The sequence below is a fragment of the Labeo rohita genome, chromosome 16, assembly GCF_022985175.1.
Source record: "Labeo rohita strain BAU-BD-2019 chromosome 16, IGBB_LRoh.1.0, whole genome shotgun sequence".
In the NCBI taxonomy this organism is placed as follows: domain Eukaryota; kingdom Metazoa; phylum Chordata; class Actinopteri; order Cypriniformes; family Cyprinidae; genus Labeo; species Labeo rohita.
Window position 1 is genome coordinate 10,699,235 of NC_066884.1, and position 20,966 is coordinate 10,720,200.

The 20,966-nt window shown below is 34.9% G+C and overlaps 1 protein-coding gene across 5 annotated transcripts in view; it reads right to left on the minus strand.

The window, feature by feature from the left end:
• tsnare1 (T-SNARE Domain Containing 1) overlaps positions 1–20,966 on the minus strand; it is a 250,043-nt gene that overhangs the window by 56,604 nt on the left and 172,473 nt on the right. Inside the window, exon 12 of one of the 5 annotated variants that reach the window (XM_051130350.1) lies at positions 17,534–18,472. The exons of the other annotated variants lie outside the window; for them this stretch is intronic. The gene's annotated coding sequence lies outside the window, so the exon portion shown is untranslated. Of the gene's footprint in view, positions 1–17,533; positions 18,473–20,966 lie in introns of those variants that run through there. 5 annotated transcript variants of the gene reach the window in all.

Genomic DNA, 20,966 nt, shown 5'->3' on the forward strand with positions numbered 1-20,966 from the left:
TGCCCTCTAACAGTCAAGTAAACTTTAGTTGACTGTACAAGAAGAGGCTCTATTGACAAAATTTTAATTGGTTGGTCACAAAAAAAAAAAAAAAAAACCCAACAGGAAGTAGCAAAGTCACATAGTCGGTGGTAAACAGATTGCTAAAAGATAAGTCCACTTCCAGAATAAAAATTTCCTGCTAATTTACTCACCCCTATGTGTTCCAAGTTTCCAATGTCTTTCTGTCTTCAGTTGCAAAGAAATTAAGGTTTTTAAAGAAAACGTTCCAGGATTTTACTCCATATAGTGGATCTCAATGGTGGCCAATGGGTTGAAGGTCCAAATTGCTGTTTCAAAGCAGCTTTAAAGAGCACACGATCCCAGCCGAGGAACAATGGTCTTATCTAGCAAAACGAACAGTCATTTTCTTAAAACAATCAAAAATTATATGTGACTCTGGACCACAAAACCAGTCATAAGTAGCCAACAATACACTGTATGGGTCAAAATTATTGATTTTTTCTTTTATGCCAAAAATCATTAGGATATTAAGTAAAGATCATGTTCCACTGAGATATTTTGTAAATTTCCTACCGTAAATATATAAAAACTTAATTTTTGATTAGTAACATGCATTGCTAAGAACTTCATTTGGACAACTTCCAACGTGATTTTCTCAGTATTTTGATTTTTTTGCACTTTCAGATTGCAGATTTTCAAATAGTTGTATCTCGGCCAAATATTGTATATTCGGCCATGGTATATTAATCAATAAATTGAGCCTTATAAATAAAAAAAAATACCCTTATGACTGGTTTTGTGGTCCAGGGTCACATATACTTTTTAACCACAAATACTCGTCCTGCTCGCGTCCCACAAAGCGCAGAGTGTTAAATATGATAATGCATTAAATTATACTATAAACATGCGACTAGTCGACTAATGGATGACTAGAAAAATCTTGTTTTTGGGGCAGCTCTACCTTTCTGACTGCTTTGTGAGTGACAAGAGGATAAGTAAATAATGATCAAACAATTTTCAGTGAACAATTCTTTAAAAAAAAAATGGGAACCACAATGATATTATAATTCAGTTTCAATCAAACATTCATTTTAATTAGAATGCAAAGTGAGATTAATGTCTTCCTGAGAAAACAGTCATGATTTCATTACCCCATACACCTTAAAGGAGAAGTCCACTTCCAGAACAAATATTTACAGATAATGTACTCAACCCCTTGTCATCCAAGATGTTCATGTCTTTCTTTCTTCAGTCGTAAAGAAATTATGTTTTTTGAGGAAAACATTTCAGCATTTTTCTCCATATAGTTGACTTCTATGGTGCCCCGAGAGTGAACTTAAAATGATCCCAAATGCAGTTGTAAACGAGTCGAGGAAGAAGGGTCTTCTCTAGCGAAATGATCGGTTATTTTCATAAAAATAATACAACTTATATACTTTTTAATGTCAAACGCTCGTCTTGTCTTACTCTGCCTGAACTCAGTTTTTTTCTGGCTCATGACAGTTAGGGTCAAAAAACTCCCATCTCATGTTCTCCCTCAATTTCAAAATCGTCCTATCTCGCTGTTTTGAAAGTTCACACTCGGGGCACCGTAGCAGTCCATTATATGGAGAAAAATGCTGAAATGTTTTCCTCAAAAAAAAAAAACATAATTTCTTTACAACTGAAGAAAGAAAGACACAACCATCTTGGATGACAAGGGGTTGAGTACATTATCTGTAAATTCTGGAAGTGGACTTCTCCTTTAACAGGAACTTTAAAAGTCACGTGGAGTTTATGCAGTTCTGTACACAGAAGTATACAATTTCCTATGATAATGCACTAGATTCAGTGATCTATAACAATCATCAGTGACTATATTATCAGTTGTCCATCATCAGTGATTATGGAGTCTAGTTTCAGTGTTGGGGAGTAACTAGTTACATGTAACAGAATTACGTAATTTAATGACAAAATAAATGCAACTGTAATCTGAGAACAAAATGTGTAATTAAATTACACTTACTTATAAAAATGTTAATGATTACAAAGGGGGTTATATCTGAATATTTTCACTCACATTCAGATTTGATTGATTTCTTTCCCAAATTACACTGACTGCTCTAAAATATGAGACATCGACATTTCTATTCTGAGTTTAGTGCACAGAATAGGACATCATGATTTTATCTTGTTATAACTTAAAATCAGTATTTAACCTCAAAATGACCTCAAAGTGGTGGCTGTGCTTTAAAATTACATTTTATTTTTTATATAACAATTCAAGTAATGAAGAATTTTGAGAAGTCTGACAGGAATCAGTGCTGATTACTACTGGAAAGTTGACCTTGCCTGCTTCAAGTGTTTCAAAATAATTAACAGTTAGAACATAAACAGGTAGAAATTTAGAAAAGTAATCAGTCACATTGTTTTAATAAAAGTAACTGAAATAGTTACACTACGTATTACAATTTAAATAGGGTAACTTGTAATCTGTAACCTATTGCATTTCCAAAGTAACCTTGCCAACACAAATTATATTAGCCATGCTTTTTTTTGCTTTTTCTTTGGGTCCAAAAGTCTGAGACTACACCGAAAATCTGGACATCTGGGAAACAAAATGTAATCAAATTCTGGAAAAACATCATCATTAGGTTTTCCACAAACGTCTGGAATTCATGCATCTCAGGTGCTGCTGTCATTAAAGCAAATGAAAACACTTAGAAACTGCAAAATAAAACACACAGTAGCAAACTTTTGTACCAGTTTTTATAGAGTATCTTTAGATCAATATCTGTATATTTGTATTAGCTCTGAAGCTCGAAAAAAAGACATTTTCATTTAATGCGCACTGCTTTTACAAACCCAAGGCAATACAAAAGTGAAATTTAAAGTTGGCCTTTCTCAAATAGAGTGAATATCTTTTGCAGCCTTGGTTCTACAATGGTCCCTACTCCAAATTATTCGCCTGACTAACACATTGTACCATTAATTCTATCATTTCTTTTGAACAGACCTGAAACATCAAGTGCATTCAATAGAAATCAAATTCGTCCTCAGGGCACAGATTCATAAGAGGGAATTTTTAATAAATTAGAAATGATGTTTTCGTCCTCAAAAGGACGAATGGCAACATTGATTATGTGCAGTGTATTGGGTTCCATCTAAATTATAAAGCCAAGGATTGTGAATCAATAGTAATTAGGGTGTTAACTAATGTAGTGGAGCTTTTAGTGTTATCATACACTCACTCTAAAGTATTAGGATTTGCCTGTTTGCTTCTTAGTTCATTATAAATCCATCAGTCCTTGGGTAATCATAATAATAAGTGAGTTTACCTGTTTCATTATCTCTAATAAGCTTGTTTGGTTACTATGTTCAAATCACAACTTCAGCAAAAATAACAATAAGGGATGAATTCAGTAAACACAAAATGTTTTTGTGAAATAATTCAAAAAGACAACATTTTGTCAATAAGATCTCAGACTAACGACAATGACATGTTCATTTATATTAATATTCACCAAGCATTTTCTACTCTGTTTTGAACTACATGAGTGGGCAGAGTGAATCCTGCTCTTTCTGGGTTTGCACGATCTTCATTAGTTCATTCTCTGTTGTCTGACTTTGTCTCGCCTCCATTTCAGCTGTGTTCATTGTGCAAACAGAGGGGCTATTCCGAAATGAACTAAGTACCGTGTTTCAAAAAGGTTGATTAGAACATTAATTGTTCATATGGTGCTTTCACATTTAAAAAGCCTGATTTTTTTTGCAGTTAATTATGTGCAGTTGTATAACAGACTGTTTTAATAAACCGGGCCTCTAGTTTGGAAATAAGGTCTGTGTTGCAGTGTAATTAGAGAAAAAAAAGCTTGGCTGCTCATTCGTATGGAAATGATCACCCTTTGCCCTGCAGGAATGTATACGACAAATGATCTGATAGGGTTTCGCTTAATAAGAGGGTGGAATGTGATTAAAGTTTACACGTAATCTCCACATATCATGAATTCAATGAGGCTTCAAATTCGTACACGCAAGGACGCACAGACTTTGTCTCTACTCAGTGTGGATGTCCACCGTTTGGTCCAGAATTTTAAACACTCAACCTTTTGTCTCCATAATAGGATTATGTGTTCTGAATTTTTGTCCAGCGCTCTGAAAATAGTGCCTATTATGTTTTATTCTATTGATTTAAGCCTTATTTTCAAATAAGGCTTTGGAAGCCCAAGTCAAGAGAATGTCGCTTGATTTTCATTCCCAAGGTTCAGTGCGCTAAGCGCTTAAGAGAAGTTTAGGGGAACTGCCAAAGTGCTCTGTCTTCACAGGGAGCACCTGTGCTTAATAGTATCATTCTTTGACTCAGTGGGTTTTCTGAACAGTCGAGAGCAAAACTGTCGTGTACAAAAGTGCAGACAGGTAAAATCTGCTGGGAGAAACTTCTAGTGAAAGTGCCTGGCACACGTGCTCACAAACGCAATTTCAGAGTGGACCAACTGAGTAAAACTCTTGGTATTTCTGAGCACATTCCTGGCATGTTGTGTCATAATGAAATATGACAAGAGATTTATTCCCGGCACTAATTATTTGTTTGGAGGTAATTTGTTATGATGAGAATGCAGAGACACTGTCTTTGTTTTGTAATTGAATAACACACGAATAATGAATTGGTCAGATCCTCTGCAGCAGCTGTTTTGGTCTTTGTAATGTAACTCATCTAAGTGAAACAACTTCACTCATTTAGAGTGACGAACACACGCTCACTCACACACACATACACAGCAGGAGAGCGAGAACATAACATTTATTTTGATACTGTGGTATTTATAATGTTGAAAGGCAACTGTAGGTTGTTTCTTACTTTGTCCTAGTTTTACATAAAGTTACTTAAGTTAAAAATGTCATTTTTCATTATATATACACACAGGAACAAATCAAATGATGATGGTGGATACAAAGTATGGGGGTGCTCATAAAGAGTTGTTAAAAAAAATCATATATAAATGTATCTTTATGCTGCAGTTGCCTGATGCTATTATTTCAAAACACAATTCTAAACAACAGCGTTTAAAGCTCTACATTAATTAATTACAGTTTAATGAAGTCAAGATTGAGTGTATGGGAATTAATTTCCCTTGTGTTATAAAAAGATAAACTGATTTATTTTGCATTTAGTGCATGACAAAATATTTCAATTACTGTTAGTAATGTAAGCTTGTAATAGCACACCTTTATTAGCTGTCAAGTATTTCATATATTTAATATAAATACAGTATTTAGAATTTAACAGTTACAGATACACAGATTTAGATTATTTTTGAAAGAAATTAATACTATTATTCAACAAGGACACATTTAATCCATCAAAAGTGTGAGTAAAGACTTTTACATTCTTACAAAAATATTTAAAATAAATGCTACATATGTATATAACAACACACAGTAAAATGTTTTCACCAGTTTCAACTTAAAAACTTAAGTTTAGTAGCTGCCTTAACATTTTTGAAGTTAAATCAACTTAAAAAAAGTCATTTTAACTCATTACAATAAAATGAGTTAAAATTACTTGTACTTTTAAGTTGATTTAACTTGTGAGTTGAAATGATTTGTTCAAATTGATTTAACTTAAAATTTTAAGTTTTAAACTTACTTTTTTTTAAGCTGAAGTTATATTTTAGAAATATTTTATTTATTGTAAAAATGAAATATAATATAAATTTATTTTATAATTAATTTTGACTTTATTCTCTAATTTGGATTTTATTCTCAAAATATTATATATTTTTTTTTTATTTTAGCTTTGTTACGGTTTTTCACCAGTTTCAACTTAAAAACTTAAGTTTAGTAGCTGCCTTCATATTTTTGAAGTTAAATCAACTTAAAACTACAAGTCATTTTAACTCATTACAATAAAATCAGTTAAAATTACTTGCACTTTTAAGTTGATTTAACTTGCGAGTTGAAATGATTTGTTCTTCTCAGTTGATTTAACTTAAAATTGTAAGTTTTAAACTTAATTTTGTTAAGGTGAATCTGGTGAACATATCAGCGTATTAGAATGATTTTTGTAGGATCATGTGACATTGAAGACTAGAGTAATGATGCTGAAATTTCAGCTTTGCTATCACAGGAATAAATTACATTGTAAAATATGTTCAAATTGAAAGCAATTATTTTCAATTGCAACAATAATTCACAACATCACTGTTTTTTACTTTATGTATTTTTACATGTGTTTGTGTGAGTGTGTGTTTGTTAAATGCTAGAACCCTTAATTGACTAATTTCAGTCAGATTGGCAAAGCCTGCATATCCCATTTCTGCAATGAGTTTGTGGGTATTCAAAGAAATTATTGCATCTTATCTCTAGACACATTATGTGCGTTATGGTAATGGTTTATGGTATTAGTCTTCAGCAAGCCTGCATGCGTGTGCCAACTGAATTGATGTAAAGCTCTATTAAAATAGATGGCGATATTTTTCAGGGGTGCGAGGGTCACTCTGTCTCGCAGGACAGGCTCGGTTATTCCCAGCGGCTGTTGACTTATGCTTGGCTGTCTGGTAATTAGGCCAGGTAATAGCCTGCTCTGATGAGGACTGTGTGCGGGAGCCACAAGAGAAAGAGCTTATAATTGAGTAGTCAGGCTGGGACTACCATCAGCTAACAGCAGTGAAGTGCACTGATCAACAAAAAACGTGCTGTAGCATTCAACAGTGGATAGACAGCACACACATGCCAGGCTGTAAACATTTATCACTGTTTGTGGTGCACACATCCACCTGTGTTACATTTATCAGGGCACTAGTAACTTCTGATTCCAACCTGCAAAAAAACTGATGCTGAAGAGTTATTCTAGTTCAACCTTATGTGAGTCTGGCACATTTTCTAGTATTTATATGTAAAGTTTACGACTTATATTCAGTATACAGTTAAGGTCAAAAGTTCACACCCCCTTTCAGAATCATTAAAAATGTTAATTATTTTACCAAAATAAGAGGCATCATACAAAATGCATGTTATTGTTTATTTAGTACTGACCTAAATAAGATATTTCACATAAAAGATGTTTACATATAGTCCACAAGAGAAAATATTAGTTAAATGACCTGGTTCAAAAGTTTACATCGCCTTGATTCTTAATTCTGTGTTGTTACCTGAATGATCCACAGCTGTGTATTTTGTTTAGTTATAGTTGTTAATGAATCCCTTGTTTGTCCTGAAAGGTTAAATTGCCTGCTGTTCTTCAGAAAAATCATTCAGGTCCCACAAATTCTTTGGTTTTCCAGCATTTTTGTGTATTTGAACCCTTTCAAACAATGACTGTATGATTTTGAGATCAATTTTTTCACAATGAGGACAACTGACAACTTTTTTTTTTTCTTTAATACTATTGATTTGGTTTAGGGTAAGGTTTAGTGTAGGTGTTTATCTTCAAAAGCGGTAAAGCATTAACTTTTAGGGACACTCATCAGGCATTTGTTTTTCATTTCCATTTTTTGCTGCATGAAGCAATGTAACAAAATGTTGCAGCAATCATATTTTATTGTTTTAGAGAAAATTAAACACGCTTTTTAGCCCAAGCCACTGGAAATTTCACTTTGAAACTGGTACGAAACGTACAACAGCATTTTAGTCCCATGTTTAAAAAAAAATCTAAGAATACAAGACTGAAGGTGTAATAGTTTGAGAAAATGATAAAATTTCACTTGGAAACTGGTACGAAATGTACAACAGCATTTTAGTCCCATGTTAAAAATTAAAAAAAAATTCTAAGATTACAAGATTGAAGGCGTAATAGTTTGAGAGAATTATAAATTATGAGAATAAAGTCGTAGCAATACAAGAATAAAGTTGAAATAAAAAAAAAAAATCAAGATTATGAGATTAAAGTCATAATATTTTGAGAAAAAAAGTAAAAATTATGAGAATAAAGTCAAAATATTTTGAAAATAAGTCAAAATTACAAGAAAAAAAGTTATATTTTAGAAATATTTTATTTATTTTAAAAATTAAATATAATACAAATTTATTTTATAATTAATTTTGACTTTATTCTCTAATTTTGATTTTATTCTCAAAATACTATGACTCGGAATCTTCATTTTTTTTTATTTCAACTTTAGTCTCGTATTGCTACGACTTTATTCTTGTAATGTTTACTTTATTCTCAAAATATTTCAACTTTATTCTCATATTGCTACAATTTTATTCTTGTAACTTTATTCTCAAAATATTTCGACTTCATTCTTGTATTGCTATGACTTTTTTCTTGTAATTTTGACTTTATTCTCAAAATATTTTAATGTTATTATTGTATTCCTATGACTTTATTCTTGTAATTTTTGCTTTTTTTTCTTAAAATATTTATGACAATGTTTCTTTCAGTGCAATATCATTTTTTTGCAAAAATGTCACCACAGACACATATTTTTCATGAGCCTGGGTTGACCAAAAAGGATTTGTAGACATTTTCAAATATTTAAAAAAAAAATATATGAAAGCATATGTGTGCTAAAATCATGTATGTACAAATACTTACGGTTACTAGTGTGATCAAATTGGCTTTCCATGCACGCAGTCTGATCCACTAGAATGACGGATATTTGAAGAGACAACAACAAATGGAAGATGATCAAAAAACCAGCCCTTCTAGTTATCCAGAGAAAAAAAGGAACATCCCTGCCTTGCAGAGACTGATTAGAGATGGATTGAAATTCTAGTCATATATAAACGGTGAAACGGACTCTAATAAGTAGTATCTGTGACAGTGTCTGACTTTTAATTGCTTAATGAGGGCCAAAGATCATGATAACTGAACTCTCATTTCGTGTCTGCTGAAAAGTGTTTGCTAATACTGGCACTGTCTTCATTAGTCTTGGCTCTGAAGCTAAAAGGGGCCAACATCTGACCTCTTGAGAATTGGACGTTATCAGACACAAATTGATGTTTGGTTCCACATCTGTTTCCAGCCTCTAGCTCGACTTTAGTTCTTTGATCATTTTTCAAAGCAACACACTGCAAAAAGCCTTTATATCGCTGCCTTTTACAGAGAGGGATGTTTTCAGAGATGAGCCCTATTCATGTTGTCTTGTTAAGCACCCTAATGAATACACCACTAGCGAGTGTCTATATGTGAGGTCATCACTCAGTGCAGTTATTGTAGCACTAAAAGAGAAGAAAGCAAAGAATAAATGTTGCCAGCTTTTACTCGCCTCATGTTGTTCCAAAACTGTATGACTTTGATTTCTTTTTGCTGTGGAACACAAAAGAAGAAGATATAGGAAAATGTGGACTAAACCAAAATTCTACCCCACTGATTTTCAGTGTACAACTAAAACAAAAAGGAAGTCATACAGGTTTCGAACAACATGAGGGTTAGTAAATGATGATGAAATTTACATTTTTTAAAAATGAAAATTTTGTCATCAATTGCTCACCCTCGTTTAAAAACCATAAAATCTCTGTTCATCTTCAGAACACAAATTAGGATATTATGTTTGAAACCCGACAGCTTTGACCCTCCATAGACAATGATGCAACTGACACATTCAAGGCCCAGAAAGGTAAGGACATCAATAAAATAGCCCATGTGACATCAGTGGTTTAACTGTAATTTTATGAAGCCATGAGAATACTTTATGTGTGCAAAGAAAACGAAAATAACAATTTTACTTTATTGAAAAATTTCTTCTCAGATTCCTTACTACCTTTCTGGACCTTGAACATGGTAGTTAAATCGTTGTCTCTGCAGGGTTATTAAAAAAATAAAATAAAGCTCAAACCCCCCAAATACAAAGTTCTTGATTCTTTTTCATGACTTTCACTTGTTTTATAATTCGCCCTATTGTACCATCCTCACAATGAAATTCAAATTCAGCCAAAGGAGTGTCAGTCTCTGAGAAGCAAGTGATGTGTTGCATTGTTTAAATATTCTCAGTAAATTATCTCTTTGAGTTTCTGTCCATGACAGTCTGGAAACGGCTCTGTTTGGAAGGGAAAAGGAAACAGAACAACTGTCTCTTGTTTTGTTCAAGTTTATAACAAATAAACAGCAAAAATAATAGAATGCAGCCGTGACGTCAAAACCCAGAAGACTAATTTGCTACGTTTTCCCTTAAGATTTTCTTATGGGTTTTTAATTGGGTTTTTTATTAATGAGTGAGGTAAACAGGGTCTCAGGTAAATATAAATTTATGATACTTGGATTGATTGTTTTGTAACATAAATTACACGCACCATACTGAAAACACAAGTTTTGAAGCATGTTTATTTATGTTTATGTTATGTTTGTAATAATTAACTACTTGTAAGTATGCTTGTGTGCAGTTTAGGAAATCTAATATAGGAAATTTGACCTGGGGTTTCTATTTTACTTCTAATTGAAAAGAACTAAAAAAAAACAAAAAAACAATGCACTAAAATGCTAAAATACACAGTTTGCTGGTAATTAATGGTAAATGCTAGAACAACATTTCAAATGTTTCAAATGGTTTAGCACATGAATAATGATGCATGTATATTACTGTAGCTAGCTACATCCATAGCAACATCAGTGCCCATTTCTTGGAATGTAATTTCCGGTCGATATAATTTCCTGTCCAGTTTTTCTTTTTGAAAATGATCACACATGAAAAGCTCTTTGCAATCAAATGCACTCAGTAACTAGACAGAATGGTCGAGACCAATGAAAAAAAAGGGGCTGCAAGCCAACTAAGAGATTTAAAGTCCAGCAGTGGCAGGAAGCTTCAGAAGTATGCCTGGCTATTGTCAGAAAGTAATTCCATTTCATGAATAAGCGCTTGACTGCATACAGTGACAGCCTAGTCTTCAGCCTGTCTCTCTTGGCATCTCTGCCCGCGCCAAACACTGACAGAATGTCATTTTAATGTTTGCAAATTCCAGGGTGAGAGCGATGCATTCTTCTCATCCTTTTTTCAACTTGCGCCACACAGAAGGATGTTCAAAATAAACGCAAATAGGAAAGAGGAAACTGATTGACATGCTCCATCTTATCTAATTGAATGTCTACTACATAAAAGCATTGTAGATTTGAGTGAGGGCCCATATTTTGATGCAAAGGAAAAGAAAGGGGCTGAACTGGTACATACCACCCTGATGGAAAATCTAGGTCAAGCATGGTGGTCAAGATGGTTCTCACTTAGCTCAACCACAACAGAGATCACAGTATTTATTTATTTATTTATTTTTTATTTTTTTAAATCATGACCCTGTCAGTCTAAACTAGTGTAGAAAATAATTAATTTTATGTATTTATTTCCTCAAGCTGTGCACAACAACAAAACTCTGAAATTAAAAGCATATACAAGGATCTCTTGGAAGGTCTGCCTTGAAATAGCATGGATCTTATGGAGCAGACATGCTGTTATTGCCTCTAACAGGACACTTTAACCACTTAAATAATAAATGAGATTATACTCTAAAATTACCTGCACTGTTGTGATTGTGCACAGATATGCAAAAACTATTATTAGGGTCGGTTTTCTCAACATATGCAATTTTTTTCCTTCACATTCAACTTAATTTCAAGAACAATGTATTTATTCCACTGTACTAGATTTACCCAAGAAAGTTATTATGGATTATTAAGCACTATGTTCTTTAGGTGTGAGACCAGTCGCTAGTGCCAGCAAATGAGGCCAAAAGATCAAAACAGACGTGTTAATGCACAGGCCGGACAGAAGCATATGCCTAGTGGGACGTGGGTGCAATCTTCTTCCAGCCGGGTCTAAGTGAGCCTGACAGTTTTCCTTTTCTGAACATGCACGAATAGATGCATTATGCATGAGAGGCCTGTGTACCACATGCTGCCTCTTTACTGACTGGACCCTTTAAAAGTGCTGCCTGGAACAGCCTCACCTGACAACAAAAACTCACCTAACCATGTATTACCTCACCTTAGTTGACATTTGTCTGATGAATTGTGTTTGCGGTCATGTAGAGTTTAAATCAACTTCTTCAAAACACTATAGAACATATAGGAGACTGTGTAAAGTGTACCGCTAACATAACGTGATTCGCTATGTGGTAAAGACGTGATTAACTCACCCCTGACGCCGTTCCATCCATGATTCACTTCAGATTTCAGATCGGCACTTCTTCAACATCAAATATTCGATATCGTCACAAAAATGATCGGAAATACGACATTAAAAAAGTGAAGCGATAATTTCTGCCCTCCAAAGGCAAAAGACCTTAACTTCGATTTTGGTCAAAAATGAGTTATTGATATTTTTGGGACATTCAAGACATCCTTTATCATGTGTATAAGTATCTTGAGTCAATTTAGTTGTTTTTCTGAGTAAATAATGAATTGTCTTAACTGTAACTTCAAAAACCCCTGGAGAAACCAAGGCAGAGTACCGTATATCACCAGTTACCCCTCTTTGACTTTGTTTGGAACGTTCAAATTGAGTTAGGGCATTCTGCCTTTGTTTAGCCACGCGTCAGTAAAAAGTTACAATGCTGACTCTGAGTTATATGGTGTTTTGCCTTTGTTTTACTGTCCATTAAAATCTGCCATGTTTTAATTACAGTGTAACTTGTATAATTTCATACATCTGATCTGTCACTGAAGCATTAGACAAACGAATTGGATAGATAGCGATCGGCCAGACAGCTTCATATAATAACGCACTGTACAGAGATATTTTGGCAACAATATGTAAATGTGAATAATCTTTAAAGATTTTTTTTTTTACTTTTTATAATGCAGATTATTCAGCAGGCTGTCACTGCTAGTTGGATGCGTGTGGAATCGAGTGCCGTAGCATGTAGCATGATCAATTATAAAATCAGTAGGCTACGAACAGTTTGCAATTAAATCCATATCCTACCTTTTCTTGTAACCCGATAAAATCAATTCACAAGCATTCTGGCCATTCCTGCTTGCTGGCATTCACATCAATCCACAAGTCGTACTTTTAGGTTAGGCTATTTCAAGTCAATATAAAAACTATTATGCTATGTCTAGCGTTCTCTTACATTACAGAGCATAGCAAACTGTGGTACGAGTACCGGTAGTGGTACTCAGGCTCCCTTTAGTGGTACACAGAGGAAGTTACTGCATTTTGCCTTGGTGTGACTTCTCACTTTTTGCAGACACATGCAAAGGCAGAGTACGCTAACTTCGAAATAGGGGTAAAAATCAAGTTTAAGCTCACAATTTTTTAATGTAGATCATTTTCATTGCTAAAACATCTAATTGCCAAATTTCCAGGGTCCTACCTATAATTAATTTGGCTGGACAAATAAAAAACTTTAAAGTCATTTTTCTCATTTTCACACTCTAGCTTTGTAGGGAAGATTTAAAATCCATCTGAATTGTGCACATTACACGCGACGTCACGTTCCAGGTTCGTGAACAAATGACTCTTTTGAACTGATTCTTTTAATGAGTCAAAATGGTTCAAATCGTAAAAAGCTTTTCACATTCTGTTATTTTTCAGTTATGAACCGAACTTATTACTGTGAAGTAAACTATCGTTTAGGAGATCTTCAGTATATTTACAAGCTGGGTTGTTCATATCACAAAAAATGCTGGAATAAATTATACAATATGTAAATTTATATATTTTACAAAATTAATTTATAAGTACAACACAATTTTATCGATTTACAGACAGAAAAGTGAACTGACATTTATGTTACACATCAACATTATATTCATACTTTGCTCAGACAACCAGAGGTAGGTTACCTTATTTCAGAAAAATAAATAAATAAATAAATAAATAAAAAAGGCTGAAATGACAGAGATATTTCAGTGTGATGCCCAAGATGTCATCCCATGTTAACATAATAATACACTATGAACTCTCGATTGCTAGTTGTCCAACTGTATAATACTTGCTTTTCTGCTGACATCCTTGAGATGTGATTATGAAAACACCTCTTCCCCAAGAGACCTATTTTCAGAGTTATCAAATCACATGCCTGCAGTTTCTTCAACTATCTATAAAAGCTTCTAAAATGTGCAAAGTTCTCAGGTCTCTTTCAGATAGTCACGTACGATTTCGGATAATTGCCAGACTGCATTTGTCCTCCACATCTACATATCAATGCTGCCCAAACTTTGTGGACATTTGATGTACAGCAGTATTTTCCAAGCCTTTTAATGTTGACTCAATGAAAGCATCTTTTTTTTTTTTTTTTATGAGTGAGAACATCAAGTCTACATTCTGAAGCAATTACGACTGCTCCAAATCTCAAAATATAGCTAGATATTTGCGTCTAATTTACGCCTGAACATTATTAGACATGCAAAAATCAATCAGTGTCAAATCTACCACATAAATGACCAATATGCACTCCAAAACAAGCTGCACGCCATAACACAGTGCCTATATTGTGTGTATGGATTGGGATTCCTGACATTTCGCTGCTCTTTAAAAAGCAGCGGTGAGTGAGCAGGCTGGTCGGTGAGAAGTTATGAAGTGGTGGAAGACATTTATCCATATGTCAGTGATAAGAGGCAAACTGTCAAAGGCTTGATGCCAAACTGCACCACCCGATGCGTAAACACTCTCTCCGACTGCACGCGGACAGTTCTTTTGTGCGATCAATGCCGGCTAGAGGCATTTTAGAAATCATTGATAACAAACACACCTCCGTTCCCTTTCTTATTCCATCCTGTATCTGTCAAGAGCAAATTTGTCCATTGCCTAAGCAGTGGAAACAGCATTGCGTTATTGACCACGCTGTCTGCATTTATGTGTGTGTAAGTGACTGCCGTCATGATGGAAGCTTTGATGGAAACGCAAAGGCTGTGACAAATGTTTCCCATTGACATGTTTACTAAATTTCCTTTTATGCAGCTGTAGCTATTAAATGCACACTTTGGAAAGATAAATGGGACAGTTTGAAATTGCGTAATCATGTTTGTATTCAGCGTGATTCTGCGTGGTTATATTAGTCTGTGAGACCAGGTAGATCGGCTTGAACCATCTAAGACTGGTTTTAGTATTTTTCAGCATGTTTCCTGACTAAGTTAGCAAATTGCCTATGGTAGATTATTTTCTAATATTTGTATTTCCTCCAATGATTTGGTTACAAAATTTGATCAAGTCTGGTAGCTGTTGTGATTGCAAACACGGCAATATGTTGCAGTAGCTCGTCCCATTAGAAAGACTTTAATTCTCACTACAGAGAGCACACTGATTCATGAGGCCTAGAGGAGCAATAACTCAGAGATTTATCCCCTGCTAACAGAGTTGCAAATGGGACAGCCAAGAGAAGCTAATGATGTACTGTTGCTGCCAGTTAGCCAACATTTTATCACCTAAACAAAGATGGATTTAAGAAGAATAGTAGGCATGTTAGCATCTATACTTCTAGCTTGTCACAAGAAGTTTTTGAGGGACAAAATTAGATTTAGTCTTCTTATAGAAAAGTTAAATACGGACATATGTTGTGTTTACATTTACCTCAAGTCATAAAACAGGACACTCTGTACAGGGTTGCCAGGTTTTCACAACAAAACCCACCCAATTGCTACTCAAAACAAGCCCAATCTCATCTCGATGGGGGTCCCCCGTTAAAAATCGCATTCTGGTGATAAAATATTTTTTGTCTGGGTTCCCCACATAGATTCACATTTCAGGGGATAAATATAATGTTATTGGGATCGATTCAACCAGGCGCCAGGGCATCTCTGTCGGGGTGGGGCATTTGAATTTCTAGGGGGGGGGCACACACCATGTGGTGGGTTTGGGGGGGGGGTTCGGATGGGAAAGCGTGCATTCTTTGATCGCGTGCAGTTGCTGACAGTCACGAAAGCGTGCTATCGTTTTCTTAGGCACGCTGTTTTATCGGTTTCATATTCGATTTTGAAATCGATGACGTTCAGCAAGGAGGGAAGAGGATGGAAAGGGGGGCACAGTAACTCTTTTGGGGGGGCACGGCCAGTGATTGCCCCCCCCTTGGCGCCGGCCCTGGATTCAACAGTGTTAAAGCAGCCCAATTCCATGGGAAAACCACAGACTTGGCAACACTGGCTCTGTAACGCTCTTCTTTGTGAACATTTGAGTGTGCAGTTAAAAACTAGATTTGAGTGCCATCTGCTGTTAAAAACTAAGCTAAAACTAAGAATTGATTCCAAAAAGAATCTCGATGCATTTGGAATCGATCCATGAATCACGATGCATTGATTTATCGTAACAACCCTAGTAAAAAAAAATCTGGTTTCCATAAATATATTAGGAAAATAAAAGGAAATGTTTCTTGAGCAACAAATCAGTAGGCTGTTACAATGATTTCTGAAGGATCATATGACGCTGAAAAATGGAAGCATGTTTCCTCCAAAAAAGGTAATCGTGACTCTATATCTAACAACTCAGATGGACTTTCTCGCATTTAGGAATTTACATTTCGCAACTCAGAGTTGCAATTCTGACTTTTTGCATCCTCAGAATTTTGAATTTGCATCTCACAATTTTTACAATGTAATGAAAATAATAGTAAAAATTGTTTAATTGTGACTTTATATCTCAGAATTCTCAGAATTGTGGGAAAAAAAATAATTGTGAGATAAAAAGTCACAATTACCTTTTTTTATTTTTTATCTTTTTTTACTAAAATAAGAGGGATCATACAAAATGCATGTTATTTTTATTTAGTACTGACCTGAATAAGATATTTTACATAAAAGACATACATATAGTCCACAAGAGAATTGAATTTGAAGATCAGGGTAAATTGAACTTATTTTGTCTTCTGGAAAACATGTAAGTATCTTCTATAGCTTCTAAAGGCAGTATTAAATTGAAAAAATATGATATTTAAGCAAAATAAGAAAAACCTAAACATCTTCATTCTGTTCAAAAGTTTACACCCCTGGCTTTTAATGCCTGAACTTAATGTCTTAACTGCTGAAAATAATTTTTGTCAACATAGTACATATAGTAATATATGTCTTTTTTTTAAAAAAAATAACAATTATATAAAAAGGCTGAATGCTTGAATGAAAGCATAAAAGCAGTCCTACTTATGTACTTCACACTTAACAACCCATTCTTTTAACCAGCTTCTATAGCAATCCATAAACACAGTAGCTCAGCATTAACATTCTGTAGGAGCCATCAGTGATGTACCAGACAAAACTGCTATACAGAAAAAGCTTTAACTATACCCCATTCAAATTCTACGATGACTTTCTCAGCTCACTACAGAGATCATCCGACAGTAAAATAATCACTCTGAAGGGAAAGTGTAGTGAGCTTGTTGCTGTCTCTGAATGAACAGTGTGCCATGAAGTTCCTGTCTAATATTGATTAGCAGGTGAATGACTGAGCCAGTACAAACCTATTATTTCTATTATTTGTATGTCAGTTCTCTTTCCATCACAATCTGCTGAAGTTTTATGAGCTTTGAGTGTGTGCGCGAATGAGAGACGGCGAAACCAATGGAGAGGCTAGTTTTTACATCGTACTGTTTAATAAAAGCCAGCAAATAAACAATTAAAAATCAACTTAAATAATCAATATTAGGAGAAGTGCAATACAACATGATACTAAACCTTTCAAATATTATTTCTTAAAAAAAAAAAAAAAAAAAAAAAACTATTCATGATTTTGTGTTTATGCAAATGATAGCAATAACTTTGTTTTCTCTGTCAACAGGTGTTCTGTAATGGTAGGCTACCTGCTGAATTCAAATGTCAGTTTATAATACCAGTTTTTTGGTAAACACAGACAGCTGGTTACAGTATTAAAAGAGAAATATACACCAGTTATGTTTCGTTAGAACAAAAAAATGTAATATTCCTAAAAAGAACGCTGCTGTTACACTTTTGTCACAGATTATATATTTGCGCCCTAAAAAAATAAATATACACATGTCTTTTGAACACAGTGTAAGTAGCAAAAGATATGGGAGCTAGCATAAGACTGATCCTTGAGACATGGACAAAACACAGATAAATCAACATTTGGAGTTGGAAATTAATTAGATGATCGTCACACAAATGTACCATTTCATTTATTGTGCTTATATTTTTCTCATAACCTTGATATGTTAGCTTGGTCATACAAATTGTAAAGTTTGAAACTATCTTTATAAAACATTTTTTAATATCCAAATTGAATTACAGGCAAGCAAAACCACATCTAGTTTTGTCTCAGTACTCAAGAATCAGTGATAAATGATGAAAAAGAGATTTTAACGTCGGCATGAAAGCCTACGGCAACATTTAGTCTATTTGGATTTTGTTCTTTGATTCGAGTCCACTTTGAAGAGGTAAGGAGCAATTAATTGCACATTACAGTACAAAGCACTGATTAAAAATAGACTCTTTTAATGAACATTCACACACACCCACATTTCCATACATGCATACACAGAAAAACACACAATCTGACAGAAGTATAGACTATAGAGATTAGAAGAGAGGAAGTGAGCACAGGTGGACCTCTACGTACAGACTCTTATTTTGCTGGGAAGTTGAGGAGAGATCACAGCAGAGTGGAAATAGAGATCTCTGAAAGAATGAGAGAAAAAGAAAGGTCACAAAGCATGTCAACACCATTATGAAGGACACAATTCTGACCTGAATACAAGATATGAGAAAATTTATATTTATATACACACACACACACAGAAATTACATAAATTGGTGGATGCATTGGTGATTTCGAACTGGTTTCAAAGCAAACTGTACTTTTTATTATACAACTGTCCAGAGGTTTGGGTGATGTAAATTATGATTTGTGGCCAGACTTTAAGTTTTAATTAAGTGCAAGCCTAAGTTTGGAAGTGAAGTGGTTCATTAATCACCCAACTAGGCAATCCATAAAAGGCCGTAGCTCATCACTTTCATCTAAAATTATCCTTATTCAGAGCGCAAACAAGAAACCTTTAAGTAAATGAGAGTTAGGGAGACATTATTCCCTGTCATTAGATGTGGGGTAGTATTCAGTGCTTGTTATCCAACATCAAACTTACGTTCTCGTTGCTACCTGATCTCATGACGAAAACGTACCTGTCAACGTTTTCACAAGACACAAAATGCGTACCAATAAGTACATATCACAACAGAAATGTCCACTAGAGGTAGCAAAACTGAGCACTTGGAATCGTTTTCGTAAACAGTTATGTTTACAGCTCCTTATGTTTTGCTTTCTAGACATAACAAGATTGTTCAGTAGCTCAGGTAGCATGGAATTGGACTTAGGGATGCTGAATCATTGGGTTAGAATCCTGTCAAAAACATGACTCACGATGAAAGAGACGAAAGATGAGAGATCGAAAAACAAGCAAAAATGGCATGCTTGCAATTGTGTTTTTACGTCACATTTGCTTTTGCTCATACTATCAGGTAGGTTCAGGTGTAGTGCAGATGGTATGTTATTTTAAAATGCAATGGAGCTTTAGAATTATAGTGACACATACAAAACCAATGTCACATAAATCGTACCATATGTACGTTCATCTGTTCTGGTATAAAAAACACAAACACTTTTTTTAGTGCCACTCATTGAACATTTCTGTTGGAAACTGCAGTGATATACTTATTGGTACGTATTTCGCATCTCACGAAAAAGTTCCAACAGGTACGTTTTCATCACTAGACCAGGTTGTCTCATCCTGTGTGGTAGCTACACTACCTGCCTACCTAAATAAATTATCAGCCATTACTTCAAGTCTTCAGTGTCACTTGATTCCTTAAAAAAATAATTTTAAAAGTGTTTCTTGTGCAAATCAGCATAGCAGCAGCATTAGTACTAGTTTTGGTATTAGTATTATTCATCAATGGTGAAAACCGTGTGGCGGGAGGAGCGAACGACAGACACAGTGGGCGTGACGTCAGGTCTCGGAGAGGCTTTTATTAAACATAAAAAACAAAAGTGTCCAAAAAGGGGGAAATAAAGTGTCCAAAACAAACAGGGGTTCTGGTGTCCTCGTTGTGCTGGGGGTTCCGTGTAGGAGGAGCAGTGTTCGAAAGGGAAGGGTCCAGGTAAGGGGCGGAGTACGGCGGCCGCACGCGCTCCCCTCTCAGGTCCGAGGCTCTAGGGTGTCCTTCATGCACCCAGGTACTTCTGGGGGATTCAACAGCCTGGCATCCTCGCCCATCAGCCGTCTAACGGGTGCGGTACTCGTCCAGACCGTGGGTCCGGTAGCTCGTAGCTTCGGCGGCGCTAGTTCCTCTCAACGGGACCCACGAAGCGCATGCACGGGGAAGAGACCGGTCTCCCAAGGAGAGGCGCGCTCAGCATTTCAACAGCAGCGGTGATGAGCCTTCATTCATGTCAGGTGTGCATCACACGCTGTCAGACCTGGCTGTTTCTGCGCCCCTCCTCTCTCGCACACGATTAAGGGACTGGGAGATGTTGATAATTAGGGGGAGAGGCAGCCGATTTGTCACAACCGCTTTTGCTGCTTAATATTTCTTTTAACACTTTTATTTGGCAAGAATGCATTAAATTGACCAAAAGTGATAGTAAAGACATAAAATGTTACAAAAATAAAATAAAACAATCCTAAAAAAAGTGTAGGTTCCCACAAAAACATTAGGTACCAAAAACCATTATTAATAATTGAACATCAATAAAAACAAAAACAGCACAGAACGATTTTATGCAACATAATGTAACATTAAATACTGTAGTAATATCGGCTAAAAATTCAGCTTTACCAGCAGAGGAATAAATTCTAAGACAATATCTAAATTGTAGTGTTTCCAAACATAAGAGACTTTTATATATACAATTTGGCAGACTGTTTTAAGCATTTATTAACGTTAATGCTTTAAAAAAGGTCAATGGGACATGAAAAGAATATATTTTTATATTCACTTTATTTATAAAATGGATAACATACAATAAGGTTCATTAATTAACTACATTACTTAACATGAACTTAAGGTCTTTCCGAAATTTTTGCACGTAAAACAATAAATACGACCTCACGTTGTGTCTATCACGTTTACACACTGCCTCCGAAACTTTCATCTACCATAAAAAAATTAGGATCAG